Source organism: Scyliorhinus torazame, chromosome 11 (genome assembly GCF_047496885.1).
Source record: "Scyliorhinus torazame isolate Kashiwa2021f chromosome 11, sScyTor2.1, whole genome shotgun sequence".
NCBI lineage: Eukaryota > Metazoa > Chordata > Chondrichthyes > Carcharhiniformes > Scyliorhinidae > Scyliorhinus > Scyliorhinus torazame.
This window is the reverse complement of record NC_092717.1, coordinates 104509306-104524209: the sequence shown is the minus strand read 5'-3', so window position 1 is coordinate 104524209 and position 14904 is coordinate 104509306. Positions and strand designations below refer to the sequence as shown.

At 47.0% G+C, this 14904-nt stretch overlaps 1 protein-coding gene across 1 annotated transcript in view; it reads right to left on the bottom strand.

The window, feature by feature from the left end:
- trpa1b (transient receptor potential cation channel, subfamily A, member 1b) overlaps positions 1-14739 on the bottom strand; it is a 256462-nt gene extending 241723 nt beyond the window's left edge. The window contains exon 1 of the mRNA XM_072467568.1: positions 14633-14739. The gene's annotated coding sequence lies outside the window, so the exon portion shown is untranslated. The remainder of the gene's footprint in view (positions 1-14632) is intronic.
- Between the last annotated feature and the right edge of the window lie 165 nt (positions 14740-14904).

Here is a 14904-nt window from a genome sequence, read left to right as displayed (position 1 = left end):
TTTCCTCTGGCTCCACACATAGATTCCCTTGCCTATCCTTCAGTGGGCCAACCCTTTCCCTGGCTACCCTCTTGCTTTTTATGTACGTGTAAAAAGACTTGGGATTTTCCTTAACCCTATTTGCCAATGACTTTTCATGACCCCTTCTAGCCCTCCTGACTCCTTGCTTAAGTTCCTTCCTACTTTCCTTATATTCCACACAGGCTTCGTCTGTTCCCAGCCTTTTAGCCCTGACAAATGCCTTCTTTTTCTTTTTGACGAGGCCTACAATATCTCTCGTTATCCAAGGTTCCCGAAAATTGCCGTATTTATCCTTCTTCCTCACAGGAACATGCTGGTCCTGAATTCCTTTCAACTGACACTTGAAAGCCTCCCACATGTCAGATGTTGATTTACCCTCTAACACCTGCCCCCAATCTAGGTTCTTCAGTTCCCGCCTAATATTGTTATAATTAGCCTTCCCCCAATTTAGTACATTCACCCTAGGACCACTCTTATCCTTGTCCACCAGCACTTTAAAACTTACTGAATTGTGGTCACTGTTCCCGAAATGCTCCCCTACTGAAACTTCTACCACCTGGCCGGGCTCATTCCCCAATACCAGGTCCAGTACCGCCCCTTCCCTAGTTGGACTGTCTACATATTGTTTTAAGAAGCCCTCCTGGATGCTCCTTACAAACTCTGCCCTGTCTAAGCCTCTGGCACTAAGTGAGTTCCAGTCAATATTGGGGAAGTTGAAGTCTCCCATCACCACAACACTGTTGTTTTTACTCTTTTCCAAAATCTGTCTACCTATCTGCTCCTCTATCTCCCGCTGGCTGTTGGGAGGCCTGTAGTAAACCCCCAACATTGTGACTGCACCCTTCTTATTCCTGATCTCTACCCATATAGCCACACTGCCCTCTGAGGTGTCCTCCCGCAGTACAGCTGTGATATTCTCCCTAACCAGTAGCGCAACTCCGCCACCCCTTTTACAACCCCCTCTATCCCGCCTGAAACATCTAAATCCTGGAACGTTTAGCTGCCAATCCTGCCCTTCCCTCAACCAGGTCTCTGTAATGGCAACAACATCATAGTTCCAAGTACTAATCCAAGCTCTAAGTTCATCTGCCTTACCCGTAATACTTCTTGCATTAAAACATATGCACTTCAGGCCACCAGACCCGCTGTGTTCAGCAACTTCACCCTGTCTGCTCTGCCTCAGAGCCATACTGTCCCTATTCCCTAGTTCTCCCTCAATGCTCTCACCTTCTGACCTATTGCTACCGTGCCCACCCCCCTGGCATACTCGTTTAAACCCTCCCGTGTGACACTAGCAAACCTCACAGCCAGGATATTTATGCCTCTCCAGTTTAGATGCAACCCGTCCTTCTTATATAGGTCACACCTGCCCCGGAAGAGCTCCCAGTGGTCTAGATAACAGAAACCCTCCCTCCTACACCTGCTGTTTAGCCACGTGTTTAGCTGCTCTATCTTCCTATTTCTAGCCTCACTGGCACGTGGCACAGGGAGTAATCCCGAGATTACAACCCTCGAGCTCCTGTCTTTTAACTTTCTGCCTAGCTCCCTGAACTCCTGCTGCAGGACCTCATGCCCCTTCCTGCCTATGTCGTTAGTACCAATATGTACAACGGCCTCTGCCTGTTTGCCCTCCCCCTTCAGGGTGCCCTCTACCCGTTCGGAGACATCCTGGACCCTGGCACCAGGGAGGCAACATACCATCCTGGGGTTTCTTTCACGTCCACAGAAGCGCCTATCTGTGCCCCTGACTATAGAGTCCCCTATGACTATTGCTCTTCTGCGCTTTGACCCTCCCTTCTGAACATCAGAGCCAGCCGTGGTGCCACTGCTCTGGCTGCTGCTGTTTTCCCCTGATAGGCTATCCACCCCGACAGTATCCAAAGGGGTATACCTGTTCGAGAGGGGAACAACCAGAGGGGATGCTTGCACTGACTGCCTGCCCTTTCTGGTGGTCACCCATTTCTCTGCCTGCACCTTGGGTGTGACCACATTTATATAACTGCGATCTATGACGCTTTCCGCCACCTGCATGCTCCTAAGTGCATCCAATTGCTGCTCCAACCAAACCATGCGGTCTGTGAGGAGCTCCAGTTGGGTGCACTTTCTGCAGATGAAGCCATCCGGGACGCTGGACCTGCCACATCTCACAGTCAGAGCACTGCACCCCTCTAACTGACATTGCGTCAATTAATTAGTAAATTAAAGTTAAAAGTTAAAAAAAAAATTTTAAGTTACTGTTAACTATCTGTTTCCTAGAACCTCAAATCTCCCAAGCTTCCCCCACCCTTACCATTACTGACCCGCATTCTCTCTGAGTTCCATCCAGCAAGCCAGTTGTGATGGCAAACCCTGCTCTGCACATTCATTCCTGACCACATCAGGGACCCCTAGACTCCAGACCTCTGTCAGAAACATTAGGAGGGCTGTGCTTATGTGCCCTCCGCTCATTCAGACACTTACTCTTTGTTTGCGCGAGATCCTCAGTGGTGAAGCCCTGTTTATTGTTTGATTGTTGGCAGCTCCATCTATGGTGCTGATGCTCCTAAAGTACAGGCGTCAAAGGTTGCCGGACATGTAAAGAACTAATAATCCTCTAAGACATGGTACCTGTGCCTTCGAGGAGGCACTTGAGAGTTTAGAAGCATGAAATACTCTCACAACTAACTAGGTTAATTCCACATTGAGATAGCCTTCAGCTGCGAAGCTGGAGGCTGCTCACTGTCAAAGGTGGTGAAACTGACTTTCAGGAGAGAAGCTGCAGCAAGGCTGTCCTGGGAGAGTTTGGTGGGACAGACAAGCTGCAGCTGTGATTGCTCCTGTTATGGGTCTCTACAACATTTAAAGATGGCTTGAAGGCGTCACAGACGCAAAGGCTTTCACCACCGCGGCTCAGAGGTGGCCTCTGACCTGGAACGCTCCAGCCCCCCGAACAACCCCAGTTTCCCTGCAGATCCCCCACATCCCTGAGCACTGGGACAGCAGCTCCGGTGCCTTTGAGCTGCATGCCGGAAAATGGGAATGGCTCCTCACTTCCCCTCGGTAGCCATTGCGCCAGCTTCCCATTTGTGAAAAGGAGCACTAAATGCTGCCCACGTCACTCCCCGCGGGTGACTCAGGTAATTCTCTTGAGACCGCTGTATTCAACTTCAATTGCGAAGGGCAGCACGGTAGCATTGTGGATAGCACAATTGCTTCACAGCTCCAGGGTCCCAGGTTCGATTCCGGCTTGGGTCATTGTCTGTGCGGAGTCTGCACATCCTCCCCGTGTGTGCGTGGGTTTCCTCCGGGTGCTCCGGTTTCCTCGCACAGTCCAAAGATGTGCGGGTTAGGTGGATTGGCCATGATAAATTGCCCTTAGTGTCCAAAATTGCCCTTAGTGTTGGGTGGGATTACTGGGTTATGGGGATAGGGTGGAGGTGTGGACCTTGGTTAGGGTGCTCTTTCCAAGAGCCGGTGCAGACTCGATGGGCCGAATGGCCTCCTTCTGCGCTGTAAATTCTATGAAACTAATGAGATTGAAATGAATGCAAATTAGGCTTAATGATATTCTTGTCATTTTTGGGCAAGATCCAGAACTTGTCAACGGAAGCGCGCCGGATGAATCACAAAATGGTTCGCACCCGGCACAAATCTTGATTTTACCCTTTCCATCTTTTAACCCGGAGTGCTTGGATCCATGCCGGGTGCAATGCAGTCACTAAAACCTGCCTACAGCTTTTTGCCTTCACTGAACCAGGAAGGGCCATTTTCCCAGGCTTGGCCACTGAAACGGTTTATGTGGTAACTGAGAACTGGATTTGCCCTATTTGACTAAAAATTGGATGTTGTTTGGGAAAAGGGGTGTATCAGTGAGTGTTCAGGGAACATGGGTGTATTTTGTGAACAATAAGTAACTTCAGATAAAACGGTGTGTTTAGTTATTCATATACTCAAGTGTCATAGTGTGTGCAGTCTTTTGTCATGTGTTTCTTCTTTTCTTTCACTTTAATAAATATTCATTACTATTTGTTGAGACAACAAGTGGACTGGTTCCTCACTGGGTTGTACATTGTTTCCTCACATTATTCCAAACAAAATTACTCCACTAAGAACTAGTTTTTCAAGTTACCCTTGGGGGTTATGAGACACTCTCGCATGTAACATCAGCGGAGTTCGGTTAGCACTGCTGCCTTACAGTGCCAAGGAACCGGGTTCAGTTCCACTTCGGGTGACTGTGGAGTTTGCACTTCCTCCCTGTTTCTGCGTGGATTTCCTCCGGGTGCTCCAGTTTCCTCCCACAGTCCAAAGATTGGCCATGCGAAATTGCCCCTGAGGGTGGGGTTGCAGGAATGGGACGGGGTTTAGGCCTCGGTGAGGTGGTCTTTCAGGGGATCAGTGTGGACTCGGTGGGCCGGATGGCCTCCTTCTGCACTGTGGGGATTCTATGAGTTCTTAACAAAATTGGGGGATCTTGGTTAGGATTTTAAAATGCTTAATTCCTTTTTGGCTGTAGGGGATTTGTGACTTTTTAAATGAAACAAGAGTGAGGAAATGTGGTTAGAACACGTTATTTAAAATAAGCAGATTGCAAAGATGGTCCTTGCCTTAGCCCAGGCTTATTGGTTGGACAAGTAATTCTGGATATGAACCTTGCGGGGCGATGTTTAGATTTGTACAGTCACTTACAAAATCTGAAGAAAGGGGCATTAGTCATTTTTTAACACTTTTGATAAAATAGCTGCACAGATGAAATGGTCACAAAATATTTGGATGTTGCCCTTACAAGGTAAACTTGTATGTAGGGCTAATGGATTATAGGCATCTTTGTCAGAGGAAAGATCTGGGGAATATGAAACGGAGACGAGAGCTACACTGAGTGCTTATGATGAAGTACTGGAGGCTTACAGACAATTTAACCTTAGCAAATTTTGAAATGAAAATGAAAATCGCTTATTGTCACAAGTAGGCTTCAAATGAAGTTACTGTGAAAAGCCCCTAGTCGTCACATTCCGGCGCCTGTTCGGGGAGGCTGGTACGGGATGTGCACGTAAAGCTTAATTGATGGAATTAGCAGATAAATTGGAATTAGGATTATCTACAGGGGCTAAGAAAGCTAAAGTAGTCAAAAGTGTAGCAATCCATTTAAATAAAGAAGAGGTGTCAGGCAGACCAAGCACTTTGCGGAGTGGGGAAATCGAATTAGTTAAAATTCAATTCCAAAGTGGAATAGGAATGAAGAAATTCTGAATGCAAGGAAGAGACAAAAAGAGAGCTGTCGAAAGGGAATGAGAAGAAATAGAGAGCTTTGGAAATGCAGACGCTAGCAATGGCAGAAAGACAAAAGGATAACGAGAGAGAACATCAAATTAAAATACAGCAAATTGCAGCCAGAACAACAGATCTAAATAATGAAGAAAGTCACTCTGGGTATAGTAAGAAGTCTTACAACACCAGGTTAAAGTCCAACAGGTTTGAAGGAGCAGTGCTCCGAAAGCTAGTGTTTGAAACAAACCTGTTGGACTTTAACCTGGTGTTGTAGGACTTCTTACTGTGCTCACCCCAGTCCAACGCTGGCATCTCCACATTCTGGATATGAACCTTACGGGGCGATGTTTAGATTTGTACAGGCACTTCCAAAATTTGATGAAAGGAGCATTGAGTCATTTTTTAACACCTTTGATAAAATAGCTACACAAGGTGAACTTGTATGTAAGGTTAATGAATTATATGCATCTTTGCCAGAGGAAAGATCTGGGAAATATGAAACGGTGAAGAGAGCTATACTGAGTGCTTATGACATAGTACCGGAGGTTTACAGACAAAAGTTTTGAAATATAAGCAAACAGTCTGGACAGACTTACATTGAATTTGAAAGGGTTAAACAAAGTAATTTTGATCTGTGGGTGAGAGCATTAAATCTAAGGACTAACTCATAATCATCAGCAAACTCCACTTCGTGGTTTTAAGTTTTAACTGTTGGTTCCTCCATTGAAGTCCTTATCATTGTACGTAACGAATCTTCAAATTCTTTAAACATCTCTTAAGACCTCATAGGTTTCTTCTATTTTTAATTCCCCAATAGATCCCCCCGGAGGGCACCGGGCAGGGGCCACAGAGTGTACAGCTGGCATGTGTAGGGCCAGATATCGGGACCCTTGCCAGAGGGATGGGTGCTGGGACCAGAGGCCCCCCGGTGCTGGGCACCGATGGGTCTATGGGTGCGGTGCAGAGGGCAGAGTGCTGGGGGAATGTCCGGGTGTGGGTGTGGGGATGGGAGGGTGGGAGGGGAACATGCCAGGGCCCCCATGTAGTCTATTGGGCCGAATCCGGCACAGGGGTACCCACCATGCTAACATGTCCACACTTTACCCCTGCAAACAATGGAATTTGGCATCCAATCAGGCATGGTTGCCATCATTCTAGCCACCGCAGCCCTAATGGAGGCTGTACGAACAGAAGCTGCTCAAGGAGGGCCCTGCAGAACAGGGCCAGCCAGTGAGGGTGGAGCGCTGACCACCCAACAGGTCGAGGAAGAGGTGGGAAGGAGGCGCCACATCGGGCCTCTTGAATATCGGCAGCACCTGTCATTTGAGGACCTGTCGGATGCAGTTTGCCCCGAAGACGTCGGCTGGGCAGGGGGATCGTGCGACAGCTCTGCCCGGATATGGTACATCTGGCACCGTGAGGGCATGGGGGAGGACACCTACAGCCGGTAACCCTCAAGGTAACGATCACTGTGAACCTTTAAACCACGTGGTCCTTCCAGGCAGCGAGTGGGGACCTGTCTAGGATCTCGCAAGCCTCGGTGCACAGGTGCACCCGCACTGTAATGAAGGCCCTGGGCTGGATTATCCGATTTTGCAGCTAAATGCCGATGCTGGGAGCTGTGGTGTTTAACAACGCCAAACTCGGCGCCAAACTCTCACCAATCCTGGGACCAGTGAGGGGCTAGCAGCCGTGCTGGGTAAAATGCCGGGCTCCCATGACAAAAATGGCTGCAGAATCGTCTGGTCTGTGGCCGCGCATGCGCACAACGACTACCTTCAGCGGTCGCGCTGTAAAACATGGCGCCGACCGTGCGCATCCCGACCTGCCAAATACTGCTCCCCTGGCCACCCCCCACCAGTCCCCCCCAGCCCCGCGGAGGCCCACCCGGCCAGCAGCATGGCTCCCGGCCGACTGTGATGGCCTTGGACACAGTCCGCAGCCGCCACGCAGGGCTCCCAGCCACTGAGACCACATGTCCCCCATATGGTTGGGAACTCGGCCCATCGAGAGCGGAACCTCGGTGTAGGGCCTTCAGATGATGCGCCATCGCCGCTCCAACGGCATGTGGCACATGACGCGATGCCGCCATTTCGGAGGGGCGGAGAATAGAAAACTGCCGTCAAACCACCGCCACCCCTGATTTGGGCGTCAGAAGGGATTCTCCACCCGATCGCTGATTACAATATCGGCGTTGGGCAATGGAGAATCCCACCCCCTGTATGCACAATATATTATCTTCGGCATGGACTTAGCACACCAGGTTGCCTAGACAGTAGTATTCACCGCCATTGCCTGGATGCCCCAGGTCCAGGGGGTTATTGAGGGGACGCATGTCCCTCCAGGAGCACCGGGGCATGAGGGGGTGGTCTTCACGAACCAAAAACGGTTACACTGCTTAAACGTGCAGTTGGTGTGTGACCACAAGATGCATATCATGCACATTTGTGCCTGAAACCTGGGCAGTGTGCACGGCGCCTTTATCCTGGCAAAGTCGACGGTTCCTGACACCTCGAGGTGCATCCCCGGGTCGGCTCCTGGACGACAGGAGCTATCCGCTGTGGTCGTGAATGATGTCACGTATCTGGAGGCTACAGATTGGCGCGGTGAACCATTACAACAATTCCATGTCGCGAGCAGGGGCATGATCGAGCAGGGCATCGGCGTCCTGAAGATGTGGTCCAGGTGCTCTGGAGGGACCCTCCAGTATAGCACTAGGAGAGCCTCCCAAGTCGCGGTGGCCCATTCCATCCTCCACAACATTGCACAGCAGAGGGGTGACATGCTGGAGGAGGATGAACACCAGGCCTTGTCCAACGAGGTGGAAGCAAGGGAGGGCCAAGATGGGCAGGGCATTGGGCCCGGGCAGCCACTAGACGCCACACAATATGTGCACCTGGGCCACCGGGCGTGGGACAATCCAACCACCTCCAGGTTCACCAACCCATCCCCATCACTACTGCACCTATCCACCCTCGCACCCCCCCCCCCACCTCTCCACCCCCCCCCCCCCCCCCCCAACATACCTTCCATGCTCCATACCTGCCTCATTACATAGTGCTGGCCCTGGGTTGGCAGTAACAGCAGATCTGATCCATAGGATGGAGGATGATGAGCAGCTGCTCTGGTGCTCCGCATTGTTGGACGGAGTCTGACTCCTGCCCTCAGTAGCACATTCCGCCCGGATGATCCCTACATGCGAGCTTGCCATTCCACTGCACGGTCCCATCGAACCCTTGGGGTCGTGGAGGTGGAGACCGGCTCCAGTGTGCGGTGGTGGGCGGGGGTGGAGGGGTGTGGGGGGTGGGAAGGATGTGGCTGGGTACCAGGGCAGTGTGTGGCGGCTGCCCTGAGGGCCCTGACCTGTGCCCGCACCCCCCACCAGCTGGACTGGACATGCCTGCCAGCTTTTTGGGTTGGAGGGCGGGAGGGGCGAAGGGTGCGGTGGGTGTTGTCATAGGGATTTTGCAATCCATCGGGGGCTCATTTCATTCCACGATGCTGACCTCCGCCTCGGCGACTGAGTGCAGAGGATGAATGTCAGAAATACCCCACCAAATTGGCAGCAGGCGGGACTTCCATCCTCACTTATAAGGAAATTCCACCTTGGAGAACTGCCAGGCAATCAGATTTGCCAACAGCTCTCCAGGTCCTCTGGGCACTGTCTGCAGTGGCAGGAGGAGGCACTGTAGCAACCTGCCTTAGAATAAGTGTTGGAATATGGAGGCAAGGTAAATGGTAGGGGGATCCAAGAGAGGGGAGGGTTGGGGAGGTTGCAAGGATGGGTGGGTTGTTGGGATAAGCTAAGGAGGAGGGAGATCCAGAGGGAGGGGCCCCCCAGTCAGAAGGGGGCTTCTGATGGAGTGCATTTGACAAGGTTGAATATGAGAGAGAGGCACCACTTTCCCGCGTGAGATTGACAATTAAAATTTTTCTGTTTCACCCTTGAGCTATCCCGTGCCCAGTAACCTAAAAATTGAGGCTGGGGGGGATGTAGTTTGTTAAACCCATTATTATTTGCACACAGCTCTATCTACATCCGAGGAACTCTGCAGGAGGTTAGACTTCTCGTCCCTCCAGACCACTATTATTTCATCATGTGTAATCACATCAGAATTACATTGAGTTCCAGTGCTTCTGATGTTAACCCTTTACTCGACAGCACCCGCTGCCACTGATTGAACGGGGAACTAGCAAGTATGATTATAACAAGGTAGCTGAGTTAAAAAGCCACAGACAGTTGCATTTTTAATTTCCCAGGCACTAGTTAATTGACACATCTCTTTCCCAGCAACCCCCCCCCCCCTCCTGTGCCCCTCCCCCCACCCGATTCCCCAGCTCCCAGAATAGAGTGGGATTTAAATTGAGCCATTATTTTTGTGTCAATGGCTGAAGCAGAGACCCCTTGAGTGAGCATCATTCTTAATAACCGGGAATGTACACCTTATGTTGAGTAACTCAGAGCAAACAATTATCTTATATGGCAGAAATATTGGAACCCAAATTTACAAATGATGTCTGGATTTCTTATTAGTCCATCAGGTGAAAATATCAAAGGGAGACTTACTTCATCTAAGCAAAGATAACTGCTGGAATCCATTGGCAAATAGATCATTCATAGATGTAATTAAAACATAGAACATACAGCGCAGAAGGAGGCCATTCAGCCCATTGAGTCTGCACCGACCCACTTAAGCCCTCACTTCCACCCTATCCCCATAACCCAATAACCCCTCCTAACCTTTTTTTTTTCACTAAGGGCAATTTATCATGGCCAATCCATCTAACCTGCACATCTTTGGACTTTGGGAGGAAACCGGAGCACCCGGAGCAAACCCACGCAGACATGGGGAGACTCCGCACAGACGGTGACCCTGCGGGGAATCGAACCTGGGACCCTAGTGCCATGAAGCCACAGTGGTATCCACTTGTGCTACTGTTTTGTGGAGCTATTACTACTCTCCTGCCATATATCCAGTGGTAGATCAGCAGAACCTTTCGGGAAATCAAAGATTAATTTCTATTCTAACCACAGAGTCATATAGTCGCACAATGCAGAAAATGTCCTCCGGCCATTTAGTCTGCACCGACAATAATTACCCCTAATCTCAGGCTAATCCCACTTACCAGCGCTTGTCCCACATCCTTGAATGTGATGGTGTTTCAAGTGCTCATCCAACTGCTTTTAAAAGGTTGTGAGGTTTCCGGCCTCCATTACCTGCCCAGGCAGTGCATTCCAGGTTCTCACCATCCTCTGAGTGAATTTTATCTTCTCAAATCCCTTCAGAATCTCCTGCCCCTCACCCTAAAACTATGCCCCCTTGTGATTGACCCCTCAATCAAGGGGAATGGCAGCTTCCTAATTAACCGTTCCAAACCCCTTATAATCTTGTACACCTCAAACATATCCCACCTCATACTTCTCTGCTCTAAAGAAAATGATTCCAAGCCGATCCAGTTTCTCTCCTTATAGTGCAGATACTCCATCTCTGGTGAATCTTCGATGTACCCCCTCCAATGCAATCACCTCCTTCCTATAGGGAGAAGACCAGACCTGCACACGGTACTCCAGCTACAGCTTAACCAACGTTCTGCACAGCTCCAACATAACCTCCTTGCTCTTATATTCTGTGCCATGACTGATAAAGTAAGTGTCCCATATGCCTTCTTAACTGTATGGAGCATCATGTATGGAGCATCATTCAAGTGTTTGAATTAAAGCAGACAAATGAACATGTGTAAGGCCCCATCTGCAGCAAGAAAGATTGTAAGGTAAATGTCTTCATTACTTGGGCATTAAGCATCCCCTGTGTGTAGTGGAGTGAGAAAAATCAAAGTACGGGAATTGCATGCCATGAATAGAACTGCTAGATTTTCTTTGCTCTTAATTTAATGGAAGCAATATGTTCCATCGGGAGTATGTTATCCTCTCCCACCTGATTTTCCTTTCCACACTCTGCGGTAAAGATGAAAATCTAATCCTATAGCTCCAACAAATCATCGCAATGTAACTCTTGCATTTAGACCCTAAATAATGAGCAGTCTGGGGTGAAGCATATCAGGGGAAAGACAACCTTAATAGAAAGAAAGATTTGGGCATGTGCGCAGTGTACATACATCAGCCATTTAATTTTGCCGATGATGATACCAATTGCCAATGTGTCAGTCTAGGGTTCAGTTCAATCTTTCACTAAAATCATAACAACTTTGATCAATACGTGTGCCTCAGCTGATAATGTCAATAACAGCAACAGGTTTCAGAAGAAATGGAACAAACCCTCAAAGCTGTCCCTGGGGGCTGGGGGGAGGGGGTTGCAGAAACTGCAACGGCTGCAGCAGCAGCAGAGATAAATAACAAAAGAGAAAAACATGTCAAGAGAGGGAAATCAAAATGGAAAGGAAAAGAGAGAATTAAATACTGCAAAGTAGACAAAGATAGAAAAACTAACAGTGACAAGGAGAAGAGAATAATATATAAAAGATTAATAGGAAAGTGAAAGATTATAAAAAGAAGGAAAAATAAGGATTGTAATATAGAATTGAGTGTTGAAACACAAATACAGAGATGATGTGGAATTACTGAGAAACAGGGAGAATTCAATCTAAGTCAAGAAATAGGCAGTATTTGACTAAGAGAAAATCTGGAAAGAAGGTGGATTGATAAAGAGGTTATTTTACAATCCTATCAGGGCAAAAGTGGCTAGGTGGAAGGGTCCAGGATACTGAGATCTGCTTGAGAAACACTAATAACACCACCGACAACCATGTATCATCGTGCACTGGGTACCATTTTGTTCTGAGATGGGTTCTTCTACTTTGGACTCGTGGTGTGGGACTCTGTTCTTACACAGATAGTGGACATACTTTGGTATCTGCTTAACATTTTTTTATTACAGTTTCCAGTTAGGCATGTTTTTCCTAGGTATGATCCCAACCTCTCTCTCTCTCTCTCTCTCGACTGGCTTAACACGTGACGACTGACTGATCTCAGTAATACATCATCGCCTGCATCGGCAATCAGTGCTCATGAAATATTCACCCAACGGGCTCAGCTCCTTCAGAAGGGAAAAGAAAATTGGCACCCAACCTTTTTTCTTCATTTGAGTGTTTGAATACAAAGAAAGTTTTAGGGTTGCAACTAAATATATCAGGAAATGCAAAACAAGATTGCAAAGCTGCTGCTTTTACTAATATATTTATTGATTGCCAAGTCAAAACCTTCCCGTTAGCCTCCAAAATGGAGCAACCATCTTGTTGCAGATTTTGAAACTGGGCTGAACATTTGGATGATTACTTTCATTGTGCTACAGGAGTTAGGAAACTTCCCAGCAGCTTTGCACAAGGAAGTACACCATTGACAGCTCTAATAAGACCAACTACCAGAGTGGCAAATTTTAAAACTTTGAGCGTGGAAATTTAGCTTACATTAATAAATACACATTACGCCAGAATATTCATAAACAAATGATTGTTCAGGAGCTGTCCACTGCTGATTATTTAATTCCATACATTATCATTCACACCAGTTCTTCAGTACATTTATTTTCATTTTCTTTGAGCATTTCTGTTTCGAAGTTTTGGAATTGGAAAAGAAAACCCGGTTTGTCTGGGCCGGGCAGAACTGGAGCTTGGCTGTTTTATGATGAAACTTTCCAGAAATTTGTACAATCGAAGATATAAAATCGGAAATAATTATAGCCCCGAATGAGGCCATTTGGCCTGTTGCGTCCATGCTGGCTCTCTGCAAGACCAATCTCGCTCGCCTCACTTCCCATCCTTTGCTGCGCACCTACACATTTTTCTCTTCAGGTGCTGATCCAATTTCCTTCTGAAAGTAGCAATTGAGTCTACCTCCACCACCCTCTCAGGCAGCACTTTCCACATCTTAACCACATGCTGCATAAAATAAGCTTTTGCTCATGGTGTCTTTGGTTGTTTGACCATTCACCTTAATCTGGTGTCCACTGGTTCAAACGCAATGAGAACAACTGCTCCCTCTTTTGTCTGGGCCCCTTAAGATTTTGAACACCTTTATCAAATCTCCTCTCAACCTCATCTTCTCAAAGGAAATTGATCCCAGTTTCTCCAAACTATCCAGGTAACTGAAGTTCCTAATTCCTGGAACCTTTCTTGTGAATCCTTTCAGCACCCTATCTAAAGCTTCCACATCTATCCTGCAGTACAATGGCCAGAATTGGACATAGTGCTCCAGTTGTGGTTGAACCAGTGTTTTATAAAGGCTCACCATAATTTCCTTTATTCTAGTACTTTATGGCTCTATTTTTAAGCCCAGGCATCCCATACCTTTTTACCTATCTTTTTAACAGGCCCTTCAATGATTTATGCACATATACATGGTTTCTCTGTTTCCTATGCCCATTTAAAAATGGTATCCTTTAATTTACATTGCCTCTCCTCATATTTCCTACCAAAATGTATCACTTCACACTTTCTGACATTAAATCTCATCTGCCCTATGTCCCTGTGTTCCACCAGCCACCTATATCCTCTTGAAGTCTATCACTATTCTCATCTAAGTAGCACAACCTGTTTGACACTACAATTTCCTTCTCCATTGTATTTGATTCAATATGAACTTGTTTCACACCACTGGCAACACCAATTTTCACCCGAAGGATGAATGCCCCCTTCACAGTTTGGCTGAGAAATACCAAAACCCACCCACCAGAGATTAAGTAAACACATCACACAAGATGGCTTATTTGTTCACTAGCTTCATCAGCCTGCTGCTGGTAACTCTGAAAACAATGGTCAAAATCGTTTAATCCAAGCTTTAGATTCTTCAGGACTGGGATAGTAGTTACTTAGGGCTACCTGTCAGCCATGCAACAAGTAAGGAAATCCCAGAAAGGAAAATAAATCAAATGAACATTTCTGTCCGTTTTACTGCTGATGCCTCTTCTTCAGTGATGAAGATGTATCAGGTTTCCTCATTTACTTCTTATTATGAGGATGTAATGTATTCTTTATGTACAGTAAAATCTTTAAAGAATTCCAAACCCTTCCAATTTTCTCCTCACGTAACTATATCTTTTTCTTTTGCTCGTCCTTCTATTGAATGTACTGATTTGTTTAACAAGGTCTTCGTCAATTTAACACAATTAACAAAATATCACTGAGTGACTAATCTGTTTAGATTATTTAAAATTGCATTGAATCTGACAGGTGGGTCGTAGAGAGAGTCTACAAACGCATACTCTGAAATAATTTACCCTTTTGAATTAATGATAATGGCTATTCAGAAAATTTCTGATTAGAAATGTACTTTAAATATTAGGGATCCAATTTTTGCAAAGTAATTATAAAGTAATTATAATCCTGAACCAAAAACTGAACCAACACTCACCTAATCAGAATTCTCCAGGCATCTTGCGTTATTCTGTGGTATTGAGGATCTCATGTTGAACAAGTCTGTTTATGCACAACAGTCACGGTACTCTTATTAGATCTCCCAACCATTCTTGTTTGCAGAAGGCGGGTCTACTTAACACTACTGGGAGGTGCTACATTGTGTTCACATATCGGATCCTGCCTACTTTGTTTTCCCCGTAATATCAAGTGATATTGTCAAATGATTTTATCTTTCAGCATTCAAAAATGATCAAAAGGGAGAAAATT